We start from the raw sequence: 10891 nt of genomic DNA on the forward strand, positions 1-10891 counted from the left end.
CTGACAGCAACTGTTTGTCAAATAGTTTTGTGTTCTACTTGTTGCCCTGGTTGTCCTGAAAAGAAAATGGTAAAACACTTCATACACTTCATTGTGAGGCTAAATATAAGGGCTGTTCATGCAGATAAATGAATGTCAGATAAATTAATAGCAGATTTTTGCTGGGGTCTCAGGACTGGTTAAGAAGAGAAAGAAGAGCGATATGTAATGTCTCTGTTCTCCTCACAACCCCAGCTTCTGAGGACCAGGTTAAACCCAAAGCCTAATTAGGGGTGGGGGATCCAATTGTAAAATTAGGCAATGAGTGGCACTATGTGATGTAAGGAAACAGAAATCCAGTAGCTGCCTGGTGCTTTATGGAAGGAAAATATTTTCCTATCAATCAAATTGATTACTGGGGGACTGACTGGAGATCCTGATCCAATTATATTTATATCATTTCCAATATTCACAAGTTTTATCATATCAACAAACTGTTGACCCACAGTGAAAAGGCTGATTGAGCATTTTAGCTAACGCAACTAGTGAATAGGTGCTCATATAGGTCATCTATTTGTTTCCCACAATTGCATGATGATGATTGAAAAGGCAGCAGTGATACCTACTTCACGTCTTAAACCTTAAATGTTGTGCATTAATCTGTTAATCCTTCTCTGGCACTAAAATAATGAATTATAGGGGCCTAACTCATGTGGTCTCTAAGTATCACAGCCTAGCCTACTGATGTGGGATTGGTAAGGCTTTGCAAGGGCCATAGAAGTACACATAATTATAGATCATATTCTCCTCATCGTCAAGACTTTGTAGCCACCACAACTCTTTGTACTCATCTCTGCAACTTGGCCCAGCACCGCCTAATCGCCAAAGTCTTTCCCAATTAAATGTTTAACTAAATGTATTTAGCTAACAGAAAAAAGAATGTAAAAGATTTTACCACCCTGTTGTCCTCTAATAGGTATTTTTCCTCAACTAAGAATAATACGTTCTAGCCGTATCAAGCAGAATCTATTGTTGCCTTCCATTTTCCGTCAGAGGGCATTTCTCTAAATAACCTTACCCTTGTGCTGAGGGCACACAACGTAGTAATAAGTATTAATATGAGGCTTAGCGTGCCTCCTTGATCTCAGTCAATTTAGTTCAGCATACAAACAGCTTAATGAACCATACAAATGAACACCAGACATCAGAGAGAGGTAAGCCCACATCAAAATGGATTTCATTATTCTATTGGGCTTATATGTAGATTGATGAAATGGAGACCGCTTACTTTTGTAGGCCTACTTAGGTTTCTTGTTGAAAAACCACAAAGCAGAGAGTGTTTCCTTGCAATTCATCAACACCTATGGACAGTTGGCATCTGTTACTACAGAATAAATTACTTACAGAGGTCTGCATGTCTAGGTAGGACTTCCAAACTCCCAATTCAAACCCAGAATATGGTGTCTCTGTTTGATCCCAGGATTCCCAAGCCACTCACAAAGACAGAGCAAGTAGGAGAAGCAGGGCTCCGGAGCTGTAATTACCATTGACAAGAAGAAGCATGGTAGTTCTGCCAGAAAAATGGAGGTTACCCTCATTGAAGTTAGAAGGGCTTAACAAGGGTTGTCAAGTAGACTTGAAGGACTGTTGGAGGGCAAACGTGCTGCAAACCATGTGGAAAGACCCAGGTTAATAAATATTGAAGGGGTGTCCAACTGACTTCTGAGTCTCAGAATGAACCCTTTCATTTCAGTCACCACCTCAGACATCCGAGGGGTTGTCGAGCTGTTACGTCAAGATGGGGTGAATAGGAGAGAGGATTAATTCACCGCCCGTGTCGTCTCGAAAAGATAATGGGGCAGGTGGTGATCCACAATGCAAACAATGGCACTTCATCTATCCCAAATAATCATGTGAATTTCATTAGAATAACAAGAGAAAAAGTTCAGCTAATCATTTATGTCAAATAATGTATGTATCACTACTTGTGTAAAATCGCATTGGATTATATACACTGCCATCATGCACATTGTGTACTTACGTCTCTTGAACGAGGTTTAAAGGCCCAGTGCAGTCAAAAATGTCATTGTTTTATATATATTTCCACACTATTAGGTTGGAATAATACTATGAAATTATGAAAATGGTGATAATACCATTTCAGCCTGTTTTGGTGGGATGGGGTTTTTGCTTGCCTGGTGACATCACTATGCTGTAAAATAATTAATAGACCAATAAGAAAGAGTTCCAAACCTCTCTGCCAACAGATCATTTTCAGACCACTCCCAGACAGTCCTAGAAAAATTATTGCTTGAGAAATTGCTCTTTGCTAAGAAGTTACATTAGGTTATTTTTGAACATTTCAATTTAAAACAATCACAGTAAGGTTTGTAATTGTTATCCAGAAATGACTTGATATTAAGACCAAAATGGCTGCATCGGACCTTTTCAGGTATATATTCAAGCAATGTCCTCTTCTTATTACAGCATGTGTGACAAACACAATAATGTGGATCTTGATTGTCCTTAACAGAGTTCCAACAGTAGACTAGCATATAACCACTAGATCAAATTGTTACCCCATACAATAACTCTACAGAAATCCACCCCATAATTATACTTTATTGAGTTCAATTAATTCAACCTGTTAGTTAGTTCTCAATGATTTACATCCTACACAAAGCCATTCTATTCTGCTTAACTTTTCCATGTTTAACAGCAATTATAGGTTTTCACGGATGAAATAAGATCTTGGCATTTTAGTGCATTCACTGAATACCAGGCTTGCAATTTTGCTTTTTAAAAGACTCTCTTAATTCCCTCTCCTTTAAAATACAAAACACCTGAATCACCTTTAATGCAGGTCATGGTTGAACATTGTGAAATTCTTCCTGACATTTTTCTATCTCACCCGTTGTGTAAAAATCATGAACAACAAAATGTCTTGAAACACATTCCACCAAACCATTACTAGTACAGCACAAAAATACATTGTACCCTAACAAACACACTGCACTTCATTCCTTGCTCAGACAGAGGTCTTTATTTGTATCACCTATGGTTGGGTGCCAGTACCAACTATTTTACTGTACAGTGTAATACTTATGCATTTCCCCTGGTATAACACCTGCTTCACTATGGAGCCTGGCTGTATAACACCTGCTTCACTATGGAGCCTGGCTGTATAACACCTGCTTCACTATGGAGCCTGGCTGTATAACACCTGCTTCACTACTGGAGCTTCACTATGGCTGGCTATGGAGCCTGGCTGTATAACGCCTGCTTCACTATAACGCCTGCTTCACTATGGAGCCTGGCTGTATAACACCTGCTTCACTATGGAGCCTGGCTGTATAACACCTGCTTCACTATGGAGCCTGGCTGTATAACGCCTGCTTCACTATGGAGCCTGGCTGTATAACGCCTGCTTCACTATGGAGCCTGGCTGTATAACACCTGCTTCACTATGGAGCCTGGCTGTATAACACCTGCTTCACTATGGAGCCTGGCTGTATAACACCTGCTTCACTATGGAGCCTGGCTGTATAACACCTGCTTCACTATGGAGCCTGGCTGTATAACGCCTGCTTCACTTTGGCCTGCTTCACTATGGAGCCTGGCTGTATAACGCCTGCTTCACTGCTTCACTGGAGCCTGGCTGTATAATGCCACTATGGAGCTTGTATAACACCTGCTTCACTGGAGCCTGGCTGCCTGCTTCATAACGCCTGCTTCACTATGGAGCCTGACTATATAACACCTGCTTCACTATGGAGCCTGACTGTATAACACCTTCTTCACTACCAGTGAGATCAGAGTGTCACCATTGATAATGGCTTACCAGTGAGATCAGAGGGTCAGATCAGAGGGTCACCGTTGATAATGGCTTACCAGTGAGGTCAGAGGGTCAGATCAGAGGGTCACCGTTGATAATGGCTTACCAGTGAGCCTGTCAGGAGCCTGAGGCTATAACACCTGTCAGATCAGAGGTCACCCTGTTGATAATGGCTTACCAGTGAGATCAGAGGGTGGCTGTATAACACCTGCTTCATAATGGCTTACCAGTGAGATCAGAGGGTCAGATCAGAGGGTCACCGTTGATAATGGCTTACCAGTGAGATCAGAGGGTCACCACTATGTTGATAATGGCTTACCAGTGAGATCAGAGGGTCAGACTATGGAGCCTGGCTGTATAACGCCTGCTTCAGGAGCCTCACCCTGTTGATAATGGCTTGCCAGTGAGATCAGAGGGTCACCGTTGATAATGGCTTACCAGTGAGATCAGAGGGTCACCGTTGATAATGGCTTACCAGTGAGATCAGAGGGTCAGATCAGAGGGTCACCGTTGATAATGGCTTACCAGTGAGATCAGAGGGTCACCGTTGATAATGGCTTACCAGTGAGATCAGAGGGTCTAATGGCTTGGCCAGTGAGTGAGATCAGAGGGTCACCGTCAGTGAGATCAGAGGGTCACCGTTGATAATGGCTTACCAGTGAGATCAGAGGGTCACCGTTGATAATGGCTTACCAGTGAGATCAGAGGGTCAGATCAGAGGGTCACCGTTGATAATGGTTTACCAGTGAGATCAGAGGGTCAGATCAGAGGGTCACCGTTGATAATGGCTTACCAGTGAGATCAGAGGGTCGCCGTTGATAATGGCTTACCAGTGAGATCAGAGGGTCAGATCAGAGGGTCACCGTTGATAATGGCTTACCAGTGAGATCAGAGGGTCAGATCAGAGGGTCACCGTTGTTAATGGCTTACCAGTGAGATCAGAGGGTCAGATCAGAGGGTCACCGTTGTTAATGGCTTACCAGTGAGATCAGAGGGTCAGATCAGAGGGTCGCCTTTGATAATGGCTTACCAGTGAGATCAGAGGGTTGCATTGATAATGGAAGACCCTGGCTGTGACCCCACTCTCCGAGAGTGTCTAAGGGAGATTTGGGATATGCAAAAAAAACTGCCAATTCACACGTGTGTAGGGGACACCGTACTACTATGGCTGGCCCTGTTAAACACATTTCACTACACCTATCAGGAGTATGTGACAATAAAACGTACTTTTTAAATTATTAATACACATTTGTACAATATAAGCACCTACCTATTAATAAATAAGGGGTATTCACTCACACAATTGGGCCCATAACTGGCACCTGTTAACACCCAATAAACCCTGCTGACACCCAGCAACCGTGTTGACATCCAATTATCCCTGCTGACACCCAATAAACCCTGCTGACACACAATAAACCCTGCTGACACCCAATAAAACCTGCTGACATCCAATAAACCCTGCTGACACCCAATAATCCCTGCTGACACCCAGCAACCGTGTTGACACCCAATAAACCCTGCTGACACCCAATAAACCCTGCTGACACCCAATAAAACCTGCTGACATCCAATAAACCCTGCTGACACCCAGCAACCGTGTTGACACCCAATAAACCCTGCTGACACCCAATAAACCCTGCTGACACCCAATAAAACCTGCTGACATCCAATAAACCCTGCTGACACCCAATAAACCCTGCTGACACCCAATAAACCCTGCTGACACCCAATAAACCCTGCTGACACCCAGCAACCGTGTTGACAGCCAATAAACCCTGCTGACACACAATAAACCCTGCTGACACCCAATAAACCCTGCTGACACAATAAACCCTGCTGACACCCAGCAAACGTGCTGACACCCAATAAACCCTGCTGACACCCAGCAACCCTGTTGACAGCCAATAAACCCTGCTGACACACAATAAACCCTGCTGACACCCAATAAACCCTGCTGACAGCCAATAAACCCTGCTGACACACAATAAACCCTGCTGACACCCAGCAAACCCTGCTGACACCTAATAAACCCTGCTGACACACAATAAACCCTGCTGACACCCAGCAACCGTGTTGACACCCAATAAACCCTGCTGACACACAATAAACCCTGCTGACACACAATAAACCCTGCTGACACACAATAAACCCTGCTGACACCCAGCAACCGTGTTGACACCCATTAAACCCTGCTGACACCCAGCAAACGTGTTGACACCCAATAAACCCTGCTGACACACAATAAACCCTGCTGACACCCAATAAACCCTGCTGACACCCAATAAACCCTGCTGACACCCAGCAACCGTGTTGACAGCCAATAAACCCTGCTGACACCCAATAAACCCTGCTGACACACAATAAACCCTGCTGACACACAATAAACCCTGCTGACACCCAGCAACCGTGTTGACAGCCAATAAACCCTGCTGACACCCAATAAACCCTGTTGACACACAATAAACCCTGCTGACACCCAATAAACCCTGCTGACACCCAATAAACCCTGCTGACACCCAATAAAACCTGCTGACATCCAATAAACCCTGCTGACACCCAATAAACCCTGCTGACACCCAATAAACCCTGCTGACACCCAGTAACCGTGTTGACACCCAATAAACCCTGCTGACACCCAATAAACCCTGCTGACACCCAATAAACCCTGCTGACACCCAGCAACTGTGTCGACACCCAATAAACCCTGCTGACACACAATAAACCCTGCTGACACCCAATAAACCCTGCTGACACAATAAACCCTGCTGACACCCAGCAAACGTGTTGACACCCAATAAACCCTGCTGACACCCAGCAACCGTGTTGACAGCCAATAAACCCTGCTGACACACAATAAACCCTGCTGACACCCAATAAACCCTGCTGACACACAATAAACCCTGCTGACACACAATAAACCCTGCTGACACCCAGCAACCGTGTTGACACCTAATAAACCCTGCTGACACACAATAAACCCTGCTGACACCCAGCAACCGTGTTGACACCCAATAAACCCTGCTGACACACAATAAACCCTGCTGACACCCAATAAACCCTGCTGACACACAATAAACCCTGCTGACACCCAGCAACCGTGTTGACACCCATTAAACCCTGCTGACACCCAGCAAACGTGTTGACACCCAATAAACCCTGCTGACACACAATAAACCCTGCTGACACCCAATAAACCCTGCTGACACCCAATAAACCCTGCTGACACCCAGCAACCGTGTTGACAGCCAATAAACCCTGCTGACACCCAATAAACCCTGCTGACACACAATAAACCCTGCTGACACACAATAAACCCTGCTGACACCCAGCAACCGTGTTGACAGCCAATAAACCCTGCTGACACCCAATAAACCCTGTTGACACCCAATAAACCCTGCTGACACACAATAAACCCTGCTGACACACAATAAACCCTGCTGACACCCAGCAACCGTGTTGACACCCAATAAACCCTGCTGACACCCAGCAACCGTGTTGACACCCAATAAACCCTGCTGACACCCAGCAACCCTGTTGACACCCAATAAACCCTGCTAACACACAATAAACCCTGCTGACACCCAGCAACCGTGTTGACACCCAATAAACCCTGCTGACACCCAGCAACCGTGTTGACACCTAATAAACCCTGCTGACACCCAGAAACCCTGTTGACACCCAATAAACCCTGCTGACACACAATAAACCCTGCTGACACCCAATAAACCCTGCTGACACACAATAAACCCTGCTCTCACCCAGCAACCCTGTTGACACCCAATAAACCCTGCTGACACCCAGCAACCCTGTTGACACCCAATAAACCCTGTTGACACCCAATAAACCCTGTTGACACACAATAAACCCTGCTGACACACAATAAACCCTGCTGACACCCAGCAACCCTGTTGAGAACCAGCAGACAGTTCATGTTCTAATTTATTTCTGTTTTGAGGCAACATCAGGCTTATGACTTTAGAAGAACAGAGAATGTGAAAGCAGCCAGCAGAACGCTCATTTTAGCAAAGTCAGGAGGGAATGTGTGAGGGAGCCAGAAATGCCCTGCTTCATTATTTCAAGCAGAAGTCTTTCCACTTCACCTGGACATCACTGGCCAGCAAGTATTGTGTCAGCTCTTTAATCAGCCATCATCTGCCTACTGGCACTGACTGCAGTGGCCATCACTTTAATTAAATTATCAGTTTAATTAAATAAAAGAGCTTCTGCGAATATTATAGGAAACCTTGCCAGGCGAGTTGGTAGATTCAGACATTGTAAATTGTCGATCCTGACAGAAATCTAACTTTTGAATAAACATAGTCTAAGACAAAAAATATGAACTTTCATATAATGACTATAAAGTAAATATGTGTTTATTGAAACATGGGTGCTCAACCTCTCAAGGGGATATACAGAGCCCTCAGAAAGTATTCACATCCCTTGACTTATTCCACATTTTGAACTTAAAATTGATTAAATAGATGTGTTTCTCACCCCTCTACACACAATATCCCATCATGACAAATTGAAAACATATTTTTAGAAATGTTTGCAAATGTGCTGAAAGTGAAATACAGGAATCTCATTTACTTAAGTATTCACACCCCTGAGTCTCTAACAGTGGATTGTACACCTGGATTGTACAATATTTGCACACATTTCTTTTGAAATTATTCAAGCTCTGTCAAGTTGGTTGTTGATCATTGCTAGAGAGACATTTTCAAGTCTTGCCATAGATTTGGCATGGGTCCTGAGAACCTCAAAACATCGAGAGCATCCTGACTGGTTGCATCACTGCCTGGTACGGCAAGTGCTCGGCCTCTGACCACAAGGCACTACAGAGGGTAGTGCGTACGGCCCAGTACATCACTGGGGCTAAGCTGCCTGCCATTCAGGACCTCTACACCAGGCGGTGTCAGAGGAAGGCCCTAAAAATTGTCAAAGACTCCAGCCACCCCAGTCATAGACTGTTCTCTCTACTACCGCATGGCAAGCTGTACCGGAGTGCCACGTCTAGGACAAAAAGGCTTCTCAACAGTTTTTACCCTCAAGCCATAAGACTCCTGAACAGGTAATCAAATGGCTACCTGGACTTCTTGCAGTGTGTCCCCCCCAACCCCTCTTTTTATGCTGCTGCTACTTTATGTTCATCATATATGCATAGTCACTTTAACTATACATGTACATACTGCTTCAATTGGGCCGACCAACCAGTGCTCCCGCACATTGGCTAACCAGGCTATCTGCATTGTGTCCCACCACCCGCCAACCCCTCTTTTATGCTACTGCTACTCTCTGTTCATCATATATGCATAGTCACTTTAACCATATCTACATGTACATACTACCTCAATAAGCCTGACTAACCGGTGTCTGTATGTAGCCTCGCTACTTTTATAGCCTCCCTACTGTATATAGCCCGTCTTTTTACTGTTGTTTTATTACTTTACCTACCTATTGTTCACCTAATAATTTTTGGGGCACTATTGGTTAGAGCCTGTAAGTAAGCATTCCACTGTAAGGTCTACACCTGTTGTATTCGGAGCACGTGACAAATAAACTTTGATTTGATTTTCAGTCCGATTCATATCAAAACTGTAAATAGGCCACTCAGGAACATTCAATGTCGTCTTGGTAAGCAACCTAAGTCTATATTTGGCCTTGTGTTTTAGGTTATTGTCCTGTTGAAGGTGAATTAATCTCCCCAGTGACTGTTGGAAATCAGACTGAACCAGGTTTTCCTTTAGGATTTTGCCTGTGCTTAGCTCTATTTGTTTCTTTTTAAACTAAAAACTGCCTAGTCCTTGCCGATGACAAGCATACCCATAACATGATGCAGCCACCACCATGCTTGAAAATATGAAGAGTGGTACTCACTGATGTGTTGTGTTGGATTTGCCCCCAACATACCGCTTTGTAGCCATTTTTTTTTTTGCAGTTTTACAGTGCCTTATTGCAAACAGGATGAATGTTTTTAAATATTTGTATTCTGTACACGGCTTTCTTCTTTTCACTCTGTCAATAAGGTTAGTTTTGTGGAGTAACTACAATGTTGTTGATCCATCCTCAGTTCTCCCATCACAGCCATTAAACTCTGTAACTGTTTTAAAGTCGCCATTGGCCTCATGGTGAAATCCCTGAGCAGTTTCCTTCCTCTCCTTCAACTGAGTTAGAAAGGATGCCTGTATCTTTGTAGTGAGTCTTGATACACCATCCAAAATGTAATTAACAACTTCACCATGCTCAAAGGGATATTCAATGTCTTTTTTTGTTTTTTTTGCCAAGCAATAGTGCCCTTCTTTGCGAGCCATTGGAAAACCTCTCTTGTGTTTGTGGTTGAATCTGTGTTTGAAATTTACTGTTCGACTTAGGGACCTTACAGATAATTGTTTGTGTGGGGTACAGAGATAAGGTAGTCATTAAAAAATCATGTCAAAACACTATTATTGCAAATTATTATGTGACCTGTTAAGCACCTTTTTCCTCCTGAACTTATTTAGGCTTGACTTAACAAAGGGGTTGAAAATGTTATGACTGAAGACATTCAGTCAACAAACACTTAAGAAATGTCTCGTGTTTACACTTGAGGGTACACATATTTATTTTGAAGCAGAAGAAAAGAAAACAACCCTTGCAAAATGATTATATTGACTCCTACTGGAGGGTTTACATTCGCTTGATTAGCCCTTTTGGAAAATGATCATGTTAGACAACAGTGGAATATCCATAATGACATTCCACTGAAAACCAGATCTATGTCATTCTGCTCAATATATGTGAAAATAAATGATCCTATTTCTGTATTCATCTGCGAAAGCTCACCCCAAGTATAATACAGATTTCTCCTACGCTTTCCTTGTCTGGTAGTTAATAACAACAGCTAATCACAAGGGAAAGTTTCAGGCACACGGTTTCATAAGGAATGCATGTGATAAAGCTATGTTAATGACATTCACCTCCACTATATATACAGGTTTAAACCATTTCCAGAATCACCTAGAAGCATTAGAAATCACTTCCACAATTTGCTTTTGGTATTACAATCATCTATTCTCATCCTCAGCAGACCAACAA

Source organism: Oncorhynchus nerka, linkage group LG28, assembly GCF_034236695.1.
Source record: "Oncorhynchus nerka isolate Pitt River linkage group LG28, Oner_Uvic_2.0, whole genome shotgun sequence".
In the NCBI taxonomy this organism is placed as follows: domain Eukaryota; kingdom Metazoa; phylum Chordata; class Actinopteri; order Salmoniformes; family Salmonidae; genus Oncorhynchus; species Oncorhynchus nerka.